The following is a 23,126-nucleotide window of genomic DNA, read 5'->3' as shown; positions in this document are numbered from 1 at the left end:
CGAGAGAGGCCGGCCGACCCAGACCGAGGGAGACCCAGCGGAGCGCACGCCCAGGAAGGAGAGAGCCGGAGAGTTCGGGAGTGGAGACCCCCAGCGATGGGAGCAGAGGGATCGAGAGAGGTGAGATGGGCCAGAGTGAGACAGCGAGGGCCACACAAGATTCGAGACAGAGATGTGTGGGTGCCAGGGACGCCGAGCCGTGCGCAGAGAGAGACCAACAGGCGCGGGAGCCAGCGGGGCCGCGACGTGCCGGCGGGCACAGAGGCAGGCAGGGCAGAGAGAGGGTGCAGTAAAGAAAAAGAGGGGACAGCTCGGAAGGCGAGCGGCCTGGGCAGGGGTTAGGGAGTCCGGGAGAGATCGGGAGGGGGAGAGGCAAAGGCCATGCGTTGGTCTGGGAAAGGGGTGGTCGTGTGCAGCCTCCCTGCCAGGGCGCAAAACCGCCCAACCGGCAGGGGTGCAGCAGTGGGCAGGGGTGCAACTCGAAGAGCAGAGGCTGCACCTGTGCACTCTGCCTCAATTTACCAGGCACTTACTCAGTTTTCCCGAGCTGACCTGAGAGGAAATTTTTCTCAGCTGAGATTTGCTTATATTGCCAAGTGGTTTGTAGACACATCCTCCTTGGCAACTCTGGGCACTGTGGGGTGGGTTGTGTTTCCCTAGGTAGAGGAAGGGATGGATAAGGGGGAAAATGCCCTGCATTCTCCCAGTTTTGGGTGCATCAGAGAAACCGTACTGGGTGGAGCTGGGTGAGGGGGGGGTCACAGGATGACAAGGAAGTCTGGGGACAAATTCTGGAGTGAGGTGGCTCATTTCTGAGCCTTAAAGTCCCCAACGCGATTGAGGAAGGCCCCGCCTTCTCTTACTCCTGACCCTCACCATTGCGGAAATATAAGCCCGAGCTGTGGTGGGAACAATCCCAAACCTCTACTCTCTGCTGAGCTTCTGTCTCTGGCCTTGCCACTCCAGATCAGGCCACTGCCCCCGCCCCTTTCTGGGCCTCAGCGTCCTTACCTGTCCCAAGAAGATGCTGACACTTGGCTCCAGGCAGGCTGTGAGAACTGAATGAGGTGGGTCCTACACCCAAAGGCCCCAAAGGGTCTGTTGGAGAGGGGTACATAGTTCATCAGGGCAAGGAATGGGAATGGGTGTCTCTGGGAGGCTGGGAGCGGGTGCTTACTGCCAATCAAGAGTCCCCCATCTTGGGTACTGGGCCAATACTTCTTCCTATGTGAGCTCGGCCAGGGATCTCAGCTGTCACTTCTGGGAAATAGGCCTGCCATACCCATATCTCTGCCCCTCTTCAAGGTAATGAAGTTTCTCTAGTTCCAGCTGCTGGTGGTGAGGCCTTGATGCTAGCTAGCCCCAGGCCGTGGCACCTAGCCCAGACTTTGTATGAACTAGGAGATGGCCAAGACTCTTTGTCCATAAGGACAAAGAGAATGTCTTACCAGGCTCTGGCAAGACCAGGACCCTAAAAGTCCAGTTACCTCTCTCTCTAGTTGCTGCATGACACAGCCACCATCAGGACAGAAAGGTGGCCACCAGGTGGTCCATACATGGGTGGTCCTGTGAGTCACAGGGTGCTTTACAAGGAGATACTGTGGGACACACAAAGTTTGATGGTATTCCACATAGGGCAGGCCTCACTCCCGGTGAAAGGCAGAGAGACAGTGGGTAAGGCTCTGCCGCTTTAGTTGGCCCAGCAGTCACCAGGCAAACAGAAAAGCTAGTGTCTCCTGGAGCCCTGGGCAGCTCAGCTGGGACCCTTCTCCACATGTAGGTGGCAGAGAGCCAATCCCTAGATGGGTGCTGATGTGTCACCTAGTCCAACCACCTTTCTCAGATAGGGAGACTGAGGCCCAGCACAGGGAAGGCATTGGCCCAAGGACCACAGTGAGCGGGTTTGATTTTCTCTTGCTCCCTGTGTATATGGTATGGGGCCCATTTTCTCTCACCTCCCCCTCACCCCAGTAGGGCCCACCTGCTGTCCTCCTCCTCTCCTTCTTCCCGAGGGCATAGCGTGGAGGTAGCTTCACTGGAAGGTCAGGCCCAGCTACCCCACACCATTCCTTCACCTCCTGTTTGGGCCCCTGACTGAAGTCGCAGGCTTTGAACGATCTCTTCCCCCATGGAATTGCAGCCCTGAGGGGCTCGGGTCCTCCAGAGGGAGCTCGGGTCCCCATCAGAGGACTTGAGGATCACATTGATCAGTCTTCGTCAGACCTACTTTGCTTGGTAGCTCCTGGGTCAGGTTTGGGGGTAGGAGGTTATTTTCAAGATCAAGCCTTTACCTCTAGATTTGGGGTGGGGGGGTGTCAGAAGACTAGTGCAGTCTTGCCCCCACCCATTTCACAGGTGCTGAGGCTGCAGAGCGCTCACACCCCCAGCTCCTTGAACGCGGCCAGGGCTTTTTTTCTAGTGGTCGGGCGGAGTCTTGAGCGCTGACAGCCGCAGGGAATGAGACCCCGGGGCTCTTTGAGGAATGCCCGGCGAGCCTGGGCAGGCCCCAGGGGCCGAGAAAGTCCGGCCCCCGCCCTGTCACCTCCAAGTCACCCTCCTCGGCGTGTAGGCCTCTGATCAACCCCCCTCCGAATTGGTTTCCCCGCGACTCCATCCCAGAGCAGAATGGCAGATAAACCCCTTTCAGGCGAAAAAGTGCGCACAAACAGCCTCCTTTTCCCTGGGAATTGCCTCGTTGGCGCCGGCCAAGTGTTCCCAGAGAGTGGGGTCCCTCCTCCTCGCCGGGAACTGAGGCCTAGAGAAGGGAAGCCCCTGGGCGGAGCGGCCTCCCGGCCCCTGCGTGGTCCCAGCCCCGCAGCCTCCACCCCAGGGGCGCCGCCGCCCCGCCCGACGCCTGGGACCCGCCGGGCCTCCTGCCGCCGCTGCGAAAATTCCGGAAACCGTCCGCTCGCGGCGAGCGCAGTGGAAAAGGTGACCTCAGCGCGCGAAGCCAGCCGCACCTCTCTCGCGGCCCGCGACAGGGGGTTTCGGGCACAGGGGGTCCGGCGCCGCCCGGACGCCGGGTGCTCCCCCTCCCCAACGCTTCTCAGCCCCTTGCGTCCACAGCTAGAAGGCGGTGAAGGGGGGCGGGAGAGGGTACCTCCCTCTCTAACCGAACCCCTTCGCCACTGCGCGCAGGTTCCAGACCCACCTCTCTACCAGCGCCGCCCTCCTCCTCCCCAGGAGCCTCCGGGTGGGCTCTGGAAAGGATGAGGGGAATAGGGAAGCTGAGTGAGGAAGGGGGCTGGCTGGGGCAAAATGGGGGCCCGGGTCTGGGTTCTTCTGTTTTGCCTGCAGCGTCCTGGCTCCCTCCATTCACCGCCCGACCCTGGCTGGTTTCTTCTCCCAGCTCCTGCCGGTTTCTGTCTTACCTAGCAAAAGGCAGACAAAGCAGGAATGGAGAGGCGGTTTCTTCTAGATCTATGGGCACACCTCCGGCTGCAACCGCCCAGAAGATACCCGCGGGGAGTCCCACACCCTACCCCCAGATGAAGGACCAGGAAGACGACCCCGGATGGGCCCAGTCAGCCTGGCTCCCCTTCAGCCCCGCGACCCCCGCGCCCCGCGGCGGCGTCAGCACCTGCAACGAAGCGTGTCCTCTTCCTTCTTTACGTCAGCCTTCGGTTCTGATTGCCCCGGGTCAGAGCAAGCCAGCAGTGGTGACAGCGGCTCTAGGGCCGGCGTGTGGGTCGGTGTCAGTGGGTAGCGCGGGGCGGAGTTCGCCTGGACCCGGTCCGGATCTTTCTCTCCCGCCCGCAACCCGTTCCCTGCTCTTGCTCCTAGTGTTCGATTTTGAGTCTGAAGACATCTGTCCTGCCTTCGAAACAGGAATTCTCAGGGTTAAAAAACTATCCCGTCCTCAGCTCGTAGGTCACAGGTCCCGGGGACCCGAAGTCACCTTCCCATTAGAAAAGCGGGTCTCTGCGACGCCTTCCTGAATGAGAGTTTCGAGGACTTTTCGTTTTGAATCATTTCAAACCCCTGAGAGCTCGGGGCTCGAATCGTGTTTTGGGACAACGTCTTTAAGACACGCTCGTCCCTCTCCCGTTCAAATTCTCCCTCTTCGAGTAATTTACAAATTTGTTCGTTTGGAATTGGTGGCTTGTTTTTGTTTTGTAACATTTTTTTAATGCGTGATTTTATTTAGAAGTGTGCGTTTTAAAAGATAGATCCGTAGGTAAGTAGTAACTGCCCGGGGGACCCAGGGCGATCACGCTGAGCACTGCGCAGACCCTGGGCCTCTCCCTGGGCGTGTCCCGCCTCCATCTCAAGCCCATCCCTCCGCCCGCCGGCAGGCTCCCGCAGCAACCTTGGATCCAAGTCCTGGAAGAAACACCTCCAGGATAGTGGTGGTCGCCGGTGCCTAGGCTGGTGGGTGCCAAAGAGATCGCGTGTGGGCTCCTCCCCACGGCGCGCACAAACTCTTCCAGAACGTGCACAGCCGTGGGCGTTGTGCACCTGTGACGAGGGCGCCCGGCCAAGGATCCTGGGTCTGATTGCCGCCCGGCTCGGAGAGCTCTGGCCTTCTGAGGAAAGCAAGGGCCGTGGTGGTCACCCCATCCTGGCAGGTGCCAGGGCGCCCGCTCGCCTCAGGTCTCTGCCCCTCTGAAACCGCGAAGCTACCTCCGCGAGAAGCCTCCGCGACGCATAGAAAAGGAGAGGACTCCTAACGGAAGCCGGGTATCTTTAGCCGGACCCGCGAGACACGGGTGAAAAAGTCTCGAGCTTTTCCTTTCACTCTTTTTTCTTTTCCTTCCTTATTTACCCTCCATTTCCTCTTCCCTCTCTCCCTCCATTTACCCTCTTTATTTCTTCTTGTATTGTTAACTCGCCCTCTTCCGCCTGCTACTACTCCTGTTGCTCTCTTGCTCTCTCCTTCCTTGCTGCCTCCCCCTTTCCCAGTTTCTTTCAGTCAGAAATACCGCCAAGCCAAGCCGCAGTTTGTCCTCTAATAATAAGGGGACAGGCCTCGCACTCACCCCCACCCCCCAGGTGCCAGATGCAAAGCTCTTGGAGGGTTCTGTGAACGGTGTACGTGGGCCAGGGTCTCCTCTCAGCCAGAAGGGCAGCCTGGGGGAGGAGGAGGCAGGCCCCAGTCAAGCAAGTCACCCTGGCCCTGTCCCACAGACAGGTGAAGGGGGACCACAACACCTTCTCCAGGATGTCTTCCAGAAACAGGCGGGAAGCCAGATAACATTGCCACATTCAAGCAGGGACTCACACTGGCATCTCTCCTCCTTGACACAGAAGTCCCTTCTCCACCGGAGGATAGGGAGGGGGGCTACAGGAAACAGAGGTCACAGCCACCCCACCCCTCTGAAGCTAGGCCAAGGCCAGCCTCTCTTCCCTGAGCTCCATGCCAGCCCTCCTCCCTCCTGCTGGTCTTAGCAAGAGGAATGGGACAGGGGCCTGGTGCCCCGTCCAGGGTTACTAGGCTTACCTACCCCCCCACACCTGTGCTTCCTGCATCCTCTTATACTTGCTTCTTGGTGCCAGAACAGACTCACAGGCCCTGCTCATAAATGCCCAAATGCCATGCAGAGCACACAGGGAGGCCACAATGAGCCCAGGACCCCTGGCTTCAGGTTCTTCCCTGTTACTGGCTTTGAGCAAGCCCATTCCCTGACCAAGTTCTGTCTCCCCAAATGAAAAGACAACAGGGAAAGGACTGGACGAATCCTTCTTCTTGCCAATTTTAACAGCCTAGGCCAGGGGTTGTAAAACATTTTCTGTAAAGGGTCAAGTAAGTAAATATTTTAGGCTCCTTGGGCTATGCAGGTCTGTTGCAGCAACTCTAGTGTGAAAGCAGCCATAGGTAATATGTAAATGAGTGTGGCTGTGATCCCATTAAACTTCATTTATGCACACTACAACTTGAATTTCATGTAATTTTCATATGTCCTGAAATATTGTTCTCATTTTTATTTCAACCATTTAAAAATGTAAAAACCATTCTCGGTTTACAGCCGTACAAAAACAGGCAGTGGGCCATAGTTTGCCAATTCCTAGTCTAGATTTACTTCTTTTATTTGCATAAATATATGCACTTCCATATCAGAAGTGTTCCCTTATCTAAATTTTTTCTTAATTTTTTTTTTAAATTAAATTTTTCCACAAGAGCACCCATTGTTTTCACAGTATTGGGGCCATATAAACATGACTTATCGGGTACATTTCCTACTTCCATGTCTGAATTCTCAACATTGAATTTACAATCTTCCTGATACTAATGTACCTAGACAACAGCTGGATGCCTTATAGTCATCATTTCATTTAATCCCATAATAATCTTTGGAGTAGAGATTGCTTACCCCCACTTTCCAGCTCTTTGAACACTCCTAGTAACAGGTGTTCACTCCCTTCAGTGACAGCCCTAACAGACTCTGAGGGCTGCTAAGAGTCCAGTGACCTGGCCAGGAGCTCCGGGAGGGCGAAGGCCGCTACAGATGTGAATGCTCCCTCCGGGCCAGTCCTTCCCATCTCCTCTCAATTCCATCTAAATCCTCTCCAGCTGGTGAAACATGGATGGACCAGAGAGCCATGGCCTTGACTTTCTGGGAATTTCCCAAGCCCTGAGCCTCTGCAGGGCTTTTCAGCTGCCAAGTGAAAAATCTTGCAAGGAACAGGCAAAGGGAAAGAATATGACAGAAACATAGCTATTATAAATGTGTTACTCGCTGAAAGGGTTTCCAGGAAATCTTGCTCATTGGATGTGGCCCTCCCATCGTTATCCTCAAAGGCTCTTGCGCCCTCTGCTGGCCGGATTGGCTCACTAGGACCGTCACTTCCTCTTTGAAACGAAAACCTACCGAGGACTTTCTGTTTCCTTTATATACCAGGTTCCTGCGGGATGCGAGAATACAAAGAAAATGGGGGACTTTATCTGTCCTCGTGGAGTGCAATTTAGAAGTGGAGGAGACAGACAGATGTGCTCACAACTAACAGGAAAGCTGTGGGATGGGCAGGTGGACGGATGGCAGACACAGACACGCGGAGCGGAGGCTTCTGGAGGGTAATGTTCCAACAGTGACCTAGCAGCGCCTGTGGGTTGTTAAATGTTTGGATACTTTCAATGCCAGTCACAGCTCGCCTGCAGAGACATAATACCTCCATGCTCCCAAACTTTTCCCTAAGGTCCATGGGGACTTTCCTGGTCCCCGATGCTGAGAAGAAGAGTCTCAGTTCAGTTATGGGCTCCATGTGCACTCCTCTACCTGGATTAGCCCCAGGAACTGCTTGAGGAGCGTGTCCTCTCTGCATGCGTTGCACCTCCCCCTTATAATATGATCTCATTTCATCTCTGGTCCAGGAAGAGGTCATTTTACCCTTAATTTACAAGCAAGGAAAGAGAGGCAACCTCATTTGCCCTAGTAGCAGAGCCAGTGCTCCTTTCATAGCACCACAGTGGCCTTTTGGGGTCCTCCTCCATCTTCTCTCCAGCCCTGATTGCTATTGAGGTTCAGACGGCTAGCTCCAGCCATTGTTCACAGGCCTGCCACATTCATCATGTCCAAACGTGAGCCCCATCTCTCACCTCTCCCAGGCTGCTGCTCCTGCTCCCTGCACCTGGGCCGGGTGGAGAAGAGTGGCTGGAGCAGCCATAGGTGCAGACACACCTCACTGACTGCTGAGCAGGGAGGGTCCTGTGAGGCAGGCCCTGTTCCTACCAGAACACATACAGCAGGCAGAGCATCCCCACTCCAAGGGCAGGGCACTCAGGGTACTCAGCCCCTTCCATGGGTTGGCCCCCTTCTGGCCCCAACCCAGGTGTCTAGGAGAGCAGATGGGTGTTGAGGACAAAGGATGGCAAAACCTCATGGGTGGTGCCTTTGGGAGGGAGAGGCTGCTCTGGGAACCCGAGGAGGAGCCAGGGAAGGCTGGGGAGGAGGCTGCTGAGTAGGCATCCAGTGTGGCAGGCAGGCACCAGGAGTCAAAGGAGCACCATTTGCCAGAGCCAGGAAGCCCTCAGGTGTGCTGAGCTCAGAGTGTGTGGGGGGGGGGGGTCATAATCCTGGGAGGTCTGGATAACCAACCACTTCAAGCCTAAAAGGTTTGTCCCAGAAACAAGGTTGTTCCCAAATGGTTTTGCATTCGATGGTGCCCACAGCAGCTTACTCTCAGCCAGGGAGTTACAATTGTAGGCCCTCCTGGTACCTAGAGACAGCTATCAGAGACCCTGGGAAAGATCTGGAAATCTCTGTTGTAACCATGTAACTCCCAGGGGTGTGATCAAATGTGCTATGAATGGCACTTCCTGGTTGTGCAATGCACAGCCCACACAACTGTGTCCTGCAGTCCTGCCAATTATTTGTTTCCTTCTGTTCTCATATAAACACAGGGGTAGAGGAGACTGTTATTAAGTTCTAGGACATGATAATCTACCTGTCGAAGCAAGGGAGGAAAATATATATTATCTGCACACTTTATGTTAAAAGTCTACCTTAATTCAGAAATCTAGTGCCTTGCTGTTTTATGTTTCTATTACAGATTAGAACAAAATTCATCTCTCAGTTTTGAGTGAGAGAACTGGCAGGCCCAGTTCTAAGATCTCCCCCTGGTGTACATGCCCTGTACAACCCTTCCCCTGCAATATGGATGGAACTATAGTGTGATAGGCTATCACTGCCCTGATTATGTTACCTTATATGGCAAAAAAAAAAAAAGATTTTGCTAATATAATTAAGGTCCCTAAAGGGTTAGTGTTCAATTGATCTAACGAGTCTATCCCGGACTTGACTTGACTAGATGACCCTTTTCAGAGAGATTGAGCTCTCCCTGAGATCAGAGCAGTTCTCCACAGGCTTCGAGGAAAGCTGCCATGTTGTGAGGGGCCCTACAGAGGGTCGTGGGGCCAGGACCCCATTGTAGCCTGAGTGAGGAGCTGAGTGAGAGCCAGGAAATGGACTCTGCCAACAGCCCTGTGACCTTCCAAGTGTGCCCTTTCTCCTCTGGACCTCCAGATGAGACCTCGGCCCAGCCAGATCGCGACTGTCACTCTATGAGACCCCAAGCAGAGCACCCAGCTAAGCCCTGCCTGGACTCCTGACCCACAGATACCCTGAGATAACAAGTTGGTGCTGTTTTAAGCTACTACATTTGTGGTGATTTGTTTTGCAGCAACAGAAACTAATTCGATAAGGGGGCTATGATGGGTGAAACCTGACTTCTGCCTCAGCAGAGAGAGTACAAGAGGACAGGACACCACTTTGGGGAATTTTGCCCCTTACCATGAACCAGGGGCAAAGCAGGGAGTCCATCCTGCAGCAGTGAGCCCACCTGCCGAAGGATTACTACGTTCCTTCGTGTGTCTGCTGACACCCAAGGAGGCCCCTTTAGCAGGAAGCTGGCCACAATGTGGGCTATACCTACGTGGTTCTTCTTTGCCTGGGGTGGAGAACCAAAGGTAATCATTCCAGATGTCCCATGTCCTGGTGTCCTGCAACCGTCATCTCGCTGTGATTAAGAGTGAATCCAAGGAAGACTCCACCCAGAGAGGAGCAGCTGTCTCTAACTCTCTCTGAGGCTGCAGACGCCAGGGGGAGGAGGGATGTCTAGCTTTGCTTTCTCCTACCCCTGGTTAACTCTTCTGGGCTCTGGGAGGCCAAATAGCACATGGACTTCAACCCCATTCTCAGAGTCTGGGAGTCTGGGTCTGGTGTGCTGGGGCCAGCTTGCTCTGTCCTTCCAGCCACAAAACCCCACATCTGGAGTTTGCTCTGCTGCCAGGTCTCAGCCCCCACCCCACCCAACCCTACCCTTATGGAAAATGCACTGCCCAAAGGAGGCCTCCCATCTCTCTTGGTGACATACTTCTCTCTCTCGTGTCATCTCTTATCATCTCTCTCGTGACATACTTCAGTCGTGGGTCCCAGCCTCTCCCTGTGGCACCCAGACCCAGGCTCCTGGCAGGTGCCCAGCATGGCCTGTGAGACAGGACCTTCCTGCCAACAGGGCCTGGGCCCTGGTCAGCGTGGCTTTGAGACACTGCTGGCCCTCCCCTAGGCCTTGTTGTCCTCTTCTCATGCCCCTTCAGTTAGGGGAAAGCAGGGTCGCATGTGGGTGAGTGGTAGACTTTGGCTAATCTCCACCAGGGTGAATTGCACAGACGGAATAGCTGCAGTAAACACAGCACTAATAACATCGCATCATCTAGTGGAGAAGTTCCTCCGTTACTGATATTTTTTCATCTTTCTCATTATGTTAAGTCCTATCTCAATTTGCTGCTGGGCTGGCTCCTCGGTGGTGCTCACAGGCCAGCCCCTCTCCTCTCAGGGGACGAGGCCGGCCTCAGCCCACGCCCTGGGCAGGCATCAGGGCCCACGGATGCAGGACAGTGACAGTGTTGTGTTGTAACTGGATTCATCTTCATAGTTAACTACTCCCCACTTTTAGTAAGGATGCTAGGTTTTCATTATTATTATTATTTAGGATCCAGATAAATTTTAAATACATTTATTTAGTGAGAACAACATTGTCATTTAAAAGAAAATAGAAGACAGATCAACAGAAGCCCAGGTGGCTCATAAGGAAACAGCAAGACCATGGAGGGGGCAAGTAGGGCAGCATAGACGGGCTGTGCACTCTCACGCAGTGACCTGGAGCACAGGCCTTCACTGTGCCTCGGTTTCTTCCACTGAGAAAGGAGGATAACACTGGGAGGATATTCACAAAGCCCCCAGCCAACACTGGCACCAAGCACTTGCTTGGCGTGTGTGTCTGTTAAATAGAATTGATGCCTGGAGTTTGGGAACCTGCACAGTGCGTCCTCTAAGCCACGAGCTGGCAGACGCCTCCCAGCAGGTCTCATCTCACTCTCCCAGATACTGCCAGTGGACCTGTTTCTGAGGGCTGCTCCAGTACTGAGACCTGCAGCCCAGCTTTCCTCTGCCACTTGCTTCTCTCATCTCCCGACAGGACCCTTAGCTCCTGGTGGGTTGAAGTTACTGGTGCAGCAGTATCTGGCAAGGGCTTCACCCAGTCAGTGAGTGTGAATAAATGAAGTGAATGAATGAAGCACGGGGAAGGCTCCAACTGTCGTGGCCATGCAGGTATCTTGATGTCACCTGTGCTTGAGTCCTCGGGGACAGGAAACATGGGCCAGCCTCTGGCAGAGGGTCACCCAAATCTAGGTGAACATAACCCCTTGGCAGGCGCCCTGTAACAGGGTGAGACAGCAACTCCCAAGCCTGTGCCCAGGAGAATGTCCGGCATCAGGGCCCAACTCAAGGTTCACATGCTTCCCGACAGGCAGAGAAATGAGCCTGTCTGCCAGGCTGCTGCCAGATGGTCAATGGCCAGCCTGTAGCACCAGGGTGCGTGCAGGAGGCCAGGACCTTCCGAGGCTGGCTGCCCTTGCTGGGAGCTGACATGGGCAGGAATGAGGTGTGAAGTGTGTTGGCCGGGTGAGGGCAGTGCAGGAGGGAGACTGCAGCAAGAAGGCTGTGGTCATTTTTGGAAGTTTACAGTTCTGGGAGCCAGGAGATCCATCTCAGAGGCTCAGAGACGATAGCCCCAGCCCCTTTCCAGGCCTGTGCCCTCCCAGCTTTGCTCTAGATAACAATCCAGCACAGTGGAAGTCGCGGCGGAAGTTCTTCTGAAGGCCTTCATCATGGGGTGGTGTCAGTTCCTGTGGAACTCCAGCATCTCGTGAAATCGTGGGGTGAGCAGGGCCTCCAATGCCACCTCTGTTCCAGCCCCTAGGGACCACTCATCTCCTCGCCAGTGTTGGGCCCATCCCCTCATCACAGCCCCCACCCCCATTTGTCACAGAGAATCCATTTGTTCCTTTTCCTGACGACAGATAAGGTGACAGGGCTAGGACCTCTCTAGGTTGCTCCCCTTAGCCTGGCTGCCTGTTTACTCAGGGCCCTTCAACCTCAAGGGCCAAACTCTCTTGCAAATGCCACATGGTTCAGCAGGCTGCACCTTGTGTCACTGCTGAGCGGCTCAGTTATGTCAATAGAGTTACTTCACCCCTGGGGCCTGGGTTTCCTGTTAGAACACCTTCCTGAAAGGGGGATGTGAGGTGAAGAGGCAGCAGGTGCTGAAGAACAGTCCTGCTTCCCCCACACAGGGCAGACTTGGCATCAGCTCATAGCTAGACGTGGAGACCAGCGAGGCTGAGGTTTCTCCCCACTCCCACTGCAAGTCTGTCACGACACAGCCCACAGAGCAGCCCTGTATGGAGCCACCTGGCCATGGGGTAGAGGAGAAGAGGGGATTCTGGGGAATTTAGAATTGGTTATTAGGTGATCCAGCTGGAGGTGGCATTGGTCACTTCCCCTGACAACTCAGCAGGAGCCAGAGCATCCCACCACATACCCAGAAGTGCCAAGAGCATCACTTTGGACACTCACAGCTCATAGCCCAGGTCCTGCCTCCAGGCCCATCCCCACTCATAAGGTGGGAGCACAAGGGTGAGAGGGGTCTCCAAGTGCCCTCCAAGTCCAACTTTCTGCACTAACCTCATGCCATTTCCCAGGTATAGCTCCCAACAGTTCTAGCTCCAGCCCTCACTGGTGTGGGTGGCAATTAGTAGAATCTCTCTGAGGCCCAGCTGTCCTATCTGTGCAGTGGGAACAGTAGCAGTCCCATGATCATGGATTACTGTGAGGATAAAATGAGATAATACATTCAAGGTGCGTAGCACAAGGCCAAGAACAGGTAAGTGCTCACAAAACTGGAATGACAAGATGCTTCTCGGTGCTCAGAAAATCCTAGCTGGTGGTCATCGTTTGCATGAGTATCTGCTACTAACACAGAAGCCCTATGGCATTAGGTAGTACTGCCCCTATTTTTCTGACGAGGAAACTGAGGCTTGGAAACATTAATTGCCCAGGGCAGCTAGTAAGGGCACAGTCAATATTCGAACTCTATGCTGGAGGATCTGAGGGGAGCCAGCCCTGGGTGGAGACAGCAGAGACGAAATTCATATGTACCAATACCCAGAATAAGAGATGGAGAGTGAAGCCTTGGGAGGTCGGAGAGGAGATGCTGGCCCTCAGATATATGTTTCAGAGAAGCCTTGAAGGACTGGATGCAGAGATGCTACCGGTAATTCTAGGTAGATACTGACATTGCTTCCTCCCACCCCGCATCTCCTTTCAGCAGGTACTCGTCTTATAGAAGTGGTTTCCAGGCCCAGAGCCATGAAGCAGGTCAGAGGCAGATTGGCCAGTGGAGCCAGGTCTGTGGATGCTGTCCATTGCTGCCTGGAGTCCCTGGCTGCCTCCTGTCACATGCCTCGTCACCCCCAGCTCCCAGGTCTGTCTTGTTCAGGCCCAGTCTTGAATTTGAGATATTGAGGTGAAGTCAGGCACCTTCTCAGGATGGCCTGGAGAGAGAAAATGCCTGGCTGGACCAGTGACTCAGGGTGAACCCCTCCCCACATCCTTCTTTCCCTCCCCACCTTGAGCCTCAGCTTCTCCTTGGGGAATGAGTGGTGGACTTTGGGAGGGAGCCTTTGGGTGTGGGTGCCTTCCCAGAGTGTGTGATGGACCCAGTGGCTCTGGGACTGCCAAGTTGGTACGTGGAAGCTTCCAAGGAGAGGAAGAAGGGGCTGTGGAAGTGCTCCATGACCCTGGCTGAGCTCAGGCTCTCGTTGACCCAACAGGTACTCATAGGAGGCCTATCAGGCAATAGGTTTATGCTGAGCACAGGGTGTGCATGGTGATGACTGCATGGGCCGCCTGCCCTCTTGGATTCTCCAGGAACAACTAAGCTCCCGCCCATCTTTTTCCAGCCAGTTCCTCTGGTGGGATACAACTCCTAGGGAAAGAGGTGTTTATTTTTTTATCTCTGCCACCAGGTCTTCAAGATCCTTGAGGACAAGATTCACAACCTGCACATCCACTCCAGATGAGAACTTTACATTTTCTAGGGAGATAAGGGCAATTTCTGATATTTAAAAACACTGAAAAGGAGGATTCTAGAACAGGGCCATTTCTGTCCTGTGAGTTTCCTGGGGTGCCATAGCAAAGCACCACAGATGGGGTGGCTTAGAACAACAGAGGTCTATTATCTCAGTTCTGGAGGCTGAAAGTCCAAGACCAAGGTGTGGGCAGGGCTGCGCTCCCTCTGAAAGCTCCCGGAGGACCCTTCCTTGCTCTTCCACCTTCTTGTGGTGCTGGCACTGGTTGGCCTGTGGGTATTACGCTAAGTGAAATAGTTCAGACAGAAAAGGGCAAATGCCATATGATTTCACTTATATGTGGAACCTATAAAAGCAAAACAAACAAAAAACTCAAACTCATAGATACAGAGAACAGATTGGTGTTGCCAGAGGTGGTGGGTGGGTAAAATGGATAAAGGGGAACAAAAAATACAAACTTCCAGTTATAAAATAAATAAGTCCTGGAGATGTAATGTACAGTGTGGTGACTCTAGTTGATAATACTGTGTTATATATTTGAAAGTTGCTAAGAGAATAGACCTTAAAAGTTCTACTCACAAGAAACAAAATTTGTAACTATGTATGAGGATGAATATTAACTAGACTAACTGTGGTGATCATTTTGTAATATACTTAAATATTGAATCACTATGTTGTACACCTGAAACTAATATAATGTTATATGTCAATTATAGCTCAATTAAAAAAAAACAAACACAGATAGGCTGAAAGTTTAAAAATGGAAAAAGATACAATACAAACAATCAAACAAAATATAGAGTGGCTATATTGATTTCAAAGTAGATTTCATCACAGGTGATATTAACAGATAATGAATGACAATTCATAATAATAAGAGAATTGATTCTTCAAAAATATTAATTTTAAATTGGTATGCATCTAATAGCAGAGCTTCAAAATACATGAAGCAAAATTGATAGAATAAACAGAGAAATAGACAAATCCTCATCCATACCCTGTTTCCCTGAACATAAGACCTAGCCAGACCATCAGCTATAATGTCTTTTGGAGCAAAAATTAATATAAGACCCGGTGTTATATTATATTATATTATATTATATTATATTATATTATATTATATTATATTATATTATATTATATTACATTAAAGACCCAGTCTTACATTATAGTAAAATATGACCAGGTCTTATATTAATTTTTGCTCCAAAAGACTCATTAGAGCTGATGGTCCACACCTAGGTCTTATTTTCAGGGTAACACGGTAGTTGGAGATTTAAACATTTGTTTCTGAGAGTTATTGACAGAACAAATTCACCAAAAAAAAAAAAAAAATCAGTAAGGATATTGAATACATGAACAACTTGACAGCAGCATTATATATATTGTGTTCAAGTGCACATGGAACATTTATCAAAATAGACTAAATGCTGGGCAGAAAAATCATATGTCACACGGGACCATTCAGCCCATAACACCCTCCCACCACTGAGACACAGAGGCCCCCGAGGCCCCCGAGGATGGAGGAGCTGTGAGATGGAAGGAGACTAGATGCCTGAGTCACTGCTGGGAGAAACACCATACAGACCAGGAACATCCATGTTAAACAAGTGTGTTCAGCAGAATGAAACAGAAACCACTAGTGGGTTAATCCATAGAACTCTTGAGGTTCATTTGTTAAAACAAGTGTCAACACTGGAACCATTAGAAATAGGTCATACCTTCAAAACTACTGCTAAAACATGGGGTGAAGGATCAGACACAGGAGGGGAGACACTGGTCGGGAAACATGGGAACAGGCTGAATAAAAGAGGATGGAGATAGACCCAGGGTAAGATCTTTTGGGGAGAACAGCAGTCCCTGGATGAAGAGATACCCCAGGGAAAAGGAGCCAAGCAACCCTCTGCTGGGGACTTCCTAGGGCTGTCAGAATACCTGGAATTTCCCAGGTGTATTTTCACTGAGTATAAAATTCTGGGTTGACATTTCTTTTATTGTTTTATTGTCTTCTGTCTTGCATGGTTTCTGAATAGAAATCTACTGTCATTCTTACCTATGTTCTCATATTGTACCTTTTCTTTTCTAGCCACTTTATAAGAATTTCTCTTTATCTTTGGTATCCAGCAATTTGATTATGATGTGCTTTGGTATGGTTTTCTTTGTTTCTTCTCTTTGGGGTTGGTTCGATATTTGGGTTTGCAATTTTCCTCAAATTTGGAAAATTTCAAGTATTATTTCTTCATATATTTTTCTTCCTTTCCTCTCCTTATGGGACTCCAGTTACAAGTCTGTTAGACCACTTAATCTTATCCCACAGGTCACTAAAGTTCTGGTCGTTTTTCAGTCTTTTTTTCCTTTGTGTGCTTTATTTTGGATAGTTTCCGTCACTACAGCTGCAAGTTTACTAATCTTTTCTTCTGCAGAATTTAATCTGCTTTTAGTACCATTCAGTGTAATTTTTTTTTGTTTTTAATTTGACTTTTTGTTGTGAGATAATTGTAGGTTCACATGAAGTTGAAAGAAATAATGCAGAGAGATCCTTGTACCCTTTATTCAGTTTCCTTCAATAATAGCATCATGCAAAACTTCAGTACATCACAACCAAGACCTTGATTTTAACACAGACAAGATACAGAGCAATTCCATCACCCCCAAAATAACTTATGTCAACCTTTAATAAGTGTACCTGCTTCCCTCCTGTCCCTCCTCGCCTTCCCCACTATCCAATGTATTTTTCATTTCAGTATCATATTTTTCATCTCTGTACTTCCGCTTGGGTCTTTTTTATATCTTCCATTTCTTTCCTCATTATGGTCACATTCTTTATAGCCTTGACCAGAGTTATAAGGTTTTTAATAGTTGTTTTAATATTTTTGTCTATCTACTCAATTATTGCTGTCATTCCTCAGTCTATTTCTATCGATTGACTTTTCTCCTTGTTGTGAGTCATATATTCTTGCTTCTCTGCATGCCTAGTAATTTGTGATCAAATGCTAGACAGTGTATGAGTTCTGACAATTAAGTTCTTGAATTTGTTGCAACGATGTTGCTAACCTTTTTTGATATCATTAAGAATTTGTACTAACTGGACAAACAGTTAACCAAGTTTACTATTTGGAAATGCTGAAAAGACTGCATGAAAAACTTAGACGACCTGAACTTTTCATCAACAATTCGTGGCTCTTGCATCATGACAATACAACAGCTCACACAGCACTGTCTGTGAGGGAGTTTTTAGCCAGTAAACAAATCACTGTATTGGAACACACTCCCTACTCACCTGATCTGGTCCCTGATGAATTCTGTCTTTACCAGAAGATAAAGGAAATATTCAAAGGAAGATATTTTGATGACATTCGGGACATGAAGGGTAATACGATGACAGCTCTGATGGCCATTCCAGAAAAAGAGTCCCGAGATTGCTTTGAAAGGTGGACTAGGTACTGGCATCGGCACATAACTTCCCAAGGGGCATACTTGGAGGGTGACCGTAGTGATATTCAGCAATGAGGTATATAGCACTTTTTCTAGGATGAGTTTGCAAATTTAAATGTCTGACTCGTAAGTTTTACAGTGCTGTTCAGTGCTAGATATTGTTATTTTATTTTAAAAAGTGTTATATTTTGTTCTGGCTGCAATTAAGTTACTTGCAGTTTGAGGTTTGATTTTAAGATTTATTATAGGAATTTCAGAGCAGATCTTATTCTGGGGAAATTTTAGCCCTACTATTTGGCCTGGCCTTTGTGAACATGCAATCCAGTGCCTCAGGCATTATAAGGATTGTGGGAACACAAACTACTTCCAGACTTACCCAAATCTAGGAATTGTTCTACTGATTTCTGAGATTTCGTTCCTTAGAGAGTTTCCTCCCAAATAGGCACAAGTATTCTGACCAGGGTTCAATGGGATCTCTGCAGATTTCTGGAACTCTCTCTACAACACTACCCTCTTCTGTATTCTGTTCTGAAATTTCAATCTTCATGACATTCCAGAATCCAATGTCTGTCTCAATTCAGCCAGACTTCTGAGTCCTATAGGGTCTCCCTGTCCTGTCCTGCACTGCTCCTCAGAAGTCAACTCTGGGTCGTAAGTTGGAGCAATTGTTGGACTCACTTTCCTTTTAGCTTCTCAGTCCTATGCTACCTGTTCAATGCCTGGAAACTGTTGTCTCAGATATCTTGTCCAGTTTTCTTTTTTTTTTTTTAGGGCCTGAGGACAATTCCTATAACATGTAATCCTTCATGGACAGAAGCAGAAGTCATCCACTGAGTTTTAAATTTCAGTTATTATAGTTTTCAATTCTAGAATTTCCATTTGATTGTTTTTAATAGTTTCCAGTTCTCTGAAAAAAATTCTCCATTTTTTCATTGGATGTATTGAAGACATGAAATATTAAACATAATTACTTTGAAGTCCATCTTTATAATCCCAGTATCTGGGCCTTCTGTAGATTTGTCTTTGGACTTTTTCCCTTAAATGTTAGTCAATTATTGTCTTTTTGTATGCCTGCCTATGTTTGGTTGAGTGCCAGACATTGTGGTTTAAAAATTATGGAGATAATTTGAGACTTTGGGCTCCTTCTCATATAGACAAGATTTACTTTTGCTTTTGGCAAGCAGTTAGTAAGGGACAAACCACCTTATTCAAACAAGAGACTGACAGTTGGGGTGTTAAACAGACATCTCTTCCTTGGCCAACTTTGAATGACAATTGTCCCCAGGCCCATGGAATCACCAACAGTCTTGCTGAGCTTCTCAGCCTCTGCAGCAGCAGTGTAGGTAACCGGTAAAAATCTTGAGGAGGAAATGTACCAAATGTTGGGCTTTACTCTCTGGGCTTCCTGTCTCTTTGCAGTGCTTTCAACAGAAAGACGTGTATTTAGATTTTGTCCAGCTTTTCTGGTTACTCTTGGTGTGAGGATTAGCTTGAAACAAGTTGGTTGACCATTACAGGAAGTGAAACTCACCCTTATTTCCTCCTAGTAATAATTTTTGAGCCTGGGGGGGGGGGGCAGAGATTGTGCCCAGTGATGAAATTTATTCAACTAAAAACTTTCCTGTAGTCAAGGCTTACTCTATTTCCTGAACACTGAGATCATAAACATGACAGAACTCTCCCCAAAGACACAGGATGGATATAGCCCTTAATGAAGCCAGGCAGAGGATCCTTGAAATAAAACAATTTCAAGCAGAAAAGATTTGCCACCATGAGGTATGCAAATACCTTATTGAAAAGTGTGTGGTGACCTATGGTACGTGTGCTTAGAAAAAATGGTTGTGATACTCAGATTTAGGGAAAATCGTTATAATGGCTGTTGCTGGCATATTGAGGCTCCAGAGATCGAATTTTCTGAGGATCATAAAAATCTCCAGTCCAGATCCTTCTATTTAATTCTAGACCCCCTTTCTCCATTGCCTCCAGCATCCTCCCCCTGAATGTCTGACAGCACCTTACACTCAAGGTTCCAGGCTAAACGTCTTTTCTTTTCCCCAAATCCTTGTTTTTCAGAGATATTTTTCGGAAATGACACAGATGAAACTATATTAGTAGGGGCCACACCTGGGGAGTTTACCTGTGGAATTGGAGAGGAACAGAAGGTAGGGGACAACTTTTGCTTTTTATCTTTTACTTTATGCTCTTGAAAAAAATATATAAACTATGAATGGATATCGGCCTTAAAATAAAACCAACCTGTCTCTCCAAGTGCCCTCTCAGGCCATTACAGTGAGAGTCTGGAGACCCCCTGATGCCTGTCCCTACCTCTCCTGGTCCATCTGTCACCAGACTCTCCGTCCAGTCCCACCATCAGGCATGAATGCAGAACGACTTCTGGAGCAGATCCGTGTCTTCCAGCCTTCTCTCCCTACTTCAGTCCAACTCCTCTCCAACTCGAATTCCCTGACACACAGCCAAGCAGCAGAGCTGTAACAGTCCAGGATGAAGTCCCAAGTTCTTGGCATGGAACAGAAACTCCTCATGACTCAGCGTCAGCCAACCAGATGGACCCACACCTGGGCCCCTCACCTGCTGGGACTGCTTGCTTCTCATTGTCCCCAAGTGTCTCTCCAGATGACGGGCTGTGACGGTGCTCACCAGTCAACATTTCATGAACTCTGAAGATAGGATTGTGACAGAGCCCTGTGTGGCCCTAGCCTAAGGGTGGCCCACAATAGTGTTCCTTTCCTTTTCTTTATCTCTTTATTCTTGTCTATGTACAACCCACACTCAAGCCCAATGCCACTTGCCACCCCAATTCTGACCGCGGTGCGGTTTCTCACTGTGGTGGTGGTGTAAAAATAACACAAGTTTTGGAATCTATGGGCCTGGATTCAGTTCTGGGAGGTGACTTACCATCTTTGAATCTCATTTTTCTCTCTCAAAAAGAGGATTTCACGAGGTTGTTTGGAGGATTAAGGAGAAAAGTGTGTAAGACCCCATGCACAGCTCCTGACACCACAGTCCTGCAACAGATGCCAGTCTGCCCTGAGCCCTCCAGGGTTCCTTGTGCATTCAGCACCCTCTTTATGCAGTTCCTTACTTAGCCTTCAGCACCTAGCTTGGGATCACTTGCTCTGTGGTCCTGTAATGTTGCTTGGCCAGCAGTCTTCTAGGACGTGGTATACAGAATGATTACCCCCAAAGATGTCCATGTCCTAATCTCCAGAACCTGTGACTATGTTACCTTATGTGGCAAAAAGGGCTTTGCAGATGTGGTTGAGTTGAGGTTCTTCAGATAGGGAGATTTTCCTGGATTATCTGAATGGACCCAATGTAATTCCAAGCGTCCTTATAATATGGAGGCAGGAGAGTCTAAAAGCAGATGTGATGTGACAATAGAGGCAGAAGTTGGAGTGATTCTTTCCTCTAGAAGCTGGGAAAGGAAAGGAAATGGATTCTCTCCCAGAGCCCCCAGAAGGAAGCAGCTCTGCCAACACCTTATTGTTAGCCCCATGAAACTGATCTCACACCTTCAGAATGATACGACAATCAATGTGCATTGTTTAAGTCACTAAGTTTGTCGTAATTTGTTACCAGCAATAGGAAACTAGTACAGGGGAACAGCTAGAGCTGGACTCAGCACTTTCTTCCCTGTGGCTTGCTAAAGGGGCAATTGCCTATTTTTCTTAAGTCAAAGCTCCATATTTGATATCTTTGAAAAGGTCAGAGAATGTCTGCTGAATTCAGTCAACAGCCAACATGCCAAATGTTCAAAATCTGCACTACTCCACAGGCTTATCATGGTGGTCAGATACCTCCTCCTAAACCAGAAAGTTGCTTTGAAGGTGAAGCAATCTTTGAAGGTCACTGTCACACCTGTGATCAGTCACACCTGCAAACCATCTTCTCTTAACATGAAAGTTACCAAAAACCTGCCAGGCACACACATGCTGACAAGAACAAGGGCAGGAGAAGATGGTGCCATCCCCCCAACTCATGGAAGCCTTGGGGCTAAATCAGGTCTGTGGTGGTGTCTTGTCTGTGGCTCCTAACTTCTCACGTTTGTCTAGATGCCAGTAAAAGATGAAAGGGGCCCGGACTGGTCTATTCGTTTTCAGTGAGCTGAGAGTTGCAGGTGTCACCATAGAAATGTAAAATGCAAAGAGATTAAGCATACAGGTTCAGAAATTAATTGCTCGAGTGATATATGGGTCACTGAGGGATAATTACTGCAGGATTTCTCAAATCTCAGGATTATCTACATCAGGGGTTCTCAAAGGGTAGAACTTGTTAGAAATGCAAACTCTCGGGTCCTACCCTACACCGATGTGGTATAGACTGAGGGTCTGTGTCCCCAGAACTCATATGTTGAAGCCCTAACCCCAATGCAATAGTGTTAGGAGGTAGAGCATTTGGGAGGAGATTAGGTCATAAGGGTGGAGACCTCATGAATGGGATTAGTGCCTTTATGAAACAGCTCCATATATATGGTGATGGAAGGAGAACTGACTCTGGGTGGTGAACACGCAATGGGATTTATAGGTGATGTAATACTGAATGGTACACCTGAAATCTATGTAATTTTACTAACAATTGTCACCCCAATAAATTTTTAAAAATAAATAAATAAATAAAACAGAGCTCCCTCACCCCTCCACCGTGTGAGGACACAGTGAGAAGATGGCTGTCTGCAACCCAACCATGCTGGCATTCTGACCTCAGACTTCCAGCCTCCAGAGCTGTGAGACGTAAGTTTTTGTTGTTTAAGCTGCCAGTCTATGGTACTTTGTTACAGCATCTCAAGCTGACTTGAGACTTGACACTGCGCATCCCCCAAACACCCACCAATCTGTGTCTTACCAATCCCCTAGTGATTTGGTGCACACTCAGGTCTGTACAACTCCTGCTGGATGCACTCTGCAGCAACACAGAGCCTTGTAGCACCGCCTGCATACTTCCAGTTTCAAGAGCTTGCTACCTTCCCTTAGGTTTGATAATCAAAAGCTTATTCTTGTATCGAGTCAAAGTCTGTCCCTGTGTGCCAAGCCCACAGGCTCCATTCTGCCCCTGGGAGGCACTTAGAGAATAAATCAATTCCACTGATGTCCTTCCTCTGGCCACAGTGCCCTGAGGTCGCTCTGCTGGCCGCTGCCTCTCTCTAAGCAACAGGACATTCTGGATGGCTTGTGCAGCCCCGCAGAGGGAACAGAGCAGGACCTGGACACCTCGCTATGTGGGCTTCTTGCCTGGAGGCCCAAGGCCACCACTGCCCTCTCTGAAGTGTGCAATGGTCAGAGCAGGTACATGGGTCACCAGGGATGGCTGCCTTTGCCCAGGACAGGGCACTTCAAGGGAGCCCGGCCATCACTCGCTGTCTCACTCAGGTTGGCATGTCCCTGTGGCTTATCTGCATCCTCAGATACCTGCCTGGGTTTTATTTTGCTTGCATTCTTACCTTGAGACTCCATCCCAGTTAGCTGAATCTCTGTGATATAATTCTCACTTGGCATTGCCTTCAGCTGCGCCAGCTGTTCTGTCTTCCTTCTTGTTAGATCAAGACTCTTCTAGTCACCAGGAGGTTCACACTCCTTCGTTCCCACCAGAGCTCTGTGGGGTGACCCATATCAGCAAGCGTCAGATGTTGTTGAAGCCTCAAGGCAACTCTATAAAGCAGGTTTTATTAATAATACCATTTTGCACATGAGGAAAGTGAAGCATAGGGAAGTGACATGATTAGCTTGAAATCACCCAAACAAGAAAGTGGCATTTCAGAAATTTTACAGCCAAGCTAGTCTGTGATTTTATCCTGACTCTACCA

At 49.3% G+C, this 23,126-nt stretch overlaps 1 long non-coding RNA gene across 3 annotated transcripts; it reads left to right on the top strand.

The window, feature by feature from the left end:
- Positions 1-5: 5 nt before the first annotated feature.
- Positions 6-20,831, top strand: LOC117031700 (uncharacterized). 3 transcript variants are annotated; one of them, XR_004424599.1, is made up of 3 exons: positions 6-120; positions 19,379-19,467; positions 19,575-20,831. It is a non-coding gene; the product is annotated as an uncharacterized LOC117031700 (long non-coding RNA). The 3 variants fall into 3 exon arrangements; XR_004424600.1 differs by lacking the exons at positions 19,379-19,467; positions 19,575-20,831 and adding exons at positions 967-1,067; positions 3,350-5,729 and having other exon boundaries at positions 16-120; XR_004424598.1 differs by lacking the exon at positions 6-120 and adding an exon at positions 6,844-7,012.
- Positions 20,832-23,126: the final 2,295 nt, after the last annotated feature.

This window comes from Rhinolophus ferrumequinum, chromosome 12 (assembly GCF_004115265.2).
Source record: "Rhinolophus ferrumequinum isolate MPI-CBG mRhiFer1 chromosome 12, mRhiFer1_v1.p, whole genome shotgun sequence".
Lineage (NCBI taxonomy): Eukaryota > Metazoa > Chordata > Mammalia > Chiroptera > Rhinolophidae > Rhinolophus > Rhinolophus ferrumequinum.
The sequence above is the reverse complement of the archived record's forward strand: the minus strand, read 5'-3'. Positions and strand labels throughout refer to the sequence as shown.